The sequence below is a fragment of the Octopus bimaculoides genome, chromosome 4 (assembly GCF_001194135.2).
Source record: "Octopus bimaculoides isolate UCB-OBI-ISO-001 chromosome 4, ASM119413v2, whole genome shotgun sequence".
Classification (NCBI taxonomy): Eukaryota; Metazoa; Mollusca; class Cephalopoda; order Octopoda; family Octopodidae; genus Octopus; species Octopus bimaculoides.
Genome location: NC_068984.1, coordinates 95,129,302 through 95,131,061, shown reverse-complemented (window position 1 = coordinate 95,131,061; position 1,760 = coordinate 95,129,302).

The following is a 1,760-nucleotide window of genomic DNA, read 5'->3' as shown; positions in this document are numbered from 1 at the left end:
TTTCCCAGGCACGAACCCAAACTGCATCTCATCTAAACTGACCCGCTCTCTAAGTAGTTGGGCTATGACCCTCTCCGTGACTTTCATTACCTGATCTAATACCTTGATACTTCTGTAATTATTTGTATCTAAAGCATCACCTTTACCTTTGTAGCAGTTGACTATGGTGCTGCTACACCAGTCATTGGGTATGACTCCTTCGTGTATCACCTGGTTAACAACATGGGTGACTAGGCTATAGCCGACACTGCCAGATATTTTGAGCATCTCTGTAGTGATTCCTGATGGGCCGGAGGCCTTCCCTGTCTTCATACTCTTAATTGCTTTATCTACTATGGTACTGTCAACTTGGATAGCTGGTCCCTCAGTTGGGTGGACATTCAGCAGACTCTTTCTCCCATTCATTCTCTTTATTGAGCAATCTTTCATAGTGGCGTCTCCAAACCTCTTTCTTTGCAGCCTCGTTTAGTGCAAGCGTACAATCATCCATGCGAATGCATTTCTCTCCCACGACATCACGATTCTCTCACACACTGTCTTGCAACATGAATTACCTCAAGTTTTGGTCCTCATGGCGCAGAACATTGGCAAATCTTTTCTTATCTGCTTCCCCTCTGGCTAAATAAACCTGTCGCCTAGCTTCCCTTCTGTAAGTCTGATACAATTCCCTGCTACCACCTTTCTTCCAATCCTTCCTGTTTCTTTTCCCTAATCGCCCTGTCAACAACATTGATCCACCACCACGTTATTTTCGGTCGAGAGGGGACTTTGCACCATCCACAGATCTGGTCAGTGGCCTTCAGCAGGTTGTCCCATAGAAATGTCCAGTTGTCTTCTACATTGTGTGAAGCTACATCCCCTTCTATTTCATCAAAAGCTTCCAGTAATAAGTCTCTAAATCTTTGTCCATTCGCAGGATTTTTGAGCTTCCAGACCCTTCTCCTCCATGCTGGTCGTCTTCTGGGCAACCACTTAGCCCTGATCCTGAAGTCACTAACTACTAGTCTATGTTGTGGAATACATTCTTCGCCTGGGAAGGTTTTGGCATTTATAAGCAGCCATCTTTCCCTTTTCCTGGCGAGGATGTAGTCAATTTGGCTAGTGTGTCCGCCAGAACAGTTGGTGACTAGGTGACTTGCAGGTTTCCTGAAGTTAGTATTGCAGACCATAAGGTCATTTGCATCACAGAACTCCAGCAGCCTGGTTTCCTCCTCGTTGCGGGAACCAAAACCATAGCCTCCATGTACGCCATAGAAGCCTCGTGATTGTTGTCCAACATGACCATTGAAGTCACCAGCCACAATGAGAAGGTCCCTGTCATTCGTCGACGAGGTAGTCTGCAGGAGGGAGTCATAAAATTGGTCTTTCTGTCCGTCGGATAGCCCGGGCTGAGGGGCATAGGCTGAGATAATGGTTGCTAACCTATGGTGAAGGACTAATCTAATCTTAAGTATTCTATCGCACACTCTAACTACCTCGATTACCTTATCCACCCATTTCTCGGCAAGAAGTATACCCACGCCCCCGACCCTGTCTGAGTTTCCTGCCCAGAATACCTGTGTTCTTTGCCTGTGAGGAACCTAGCAGAACCTCCTCTCCACCTTACTTCTTGGCGGCAGCAGGTATCAACACATCTCCATTCAAGCATCTCAACAATCTCACCAGACCTACCTTTCAGAGTGCCGATGTTGAGAGTGCCAACCCTGAGGGTGTGGGAGGTATGGGCCCATGAGACCCTGGGGCAGGAAGCAGCAGTGTCA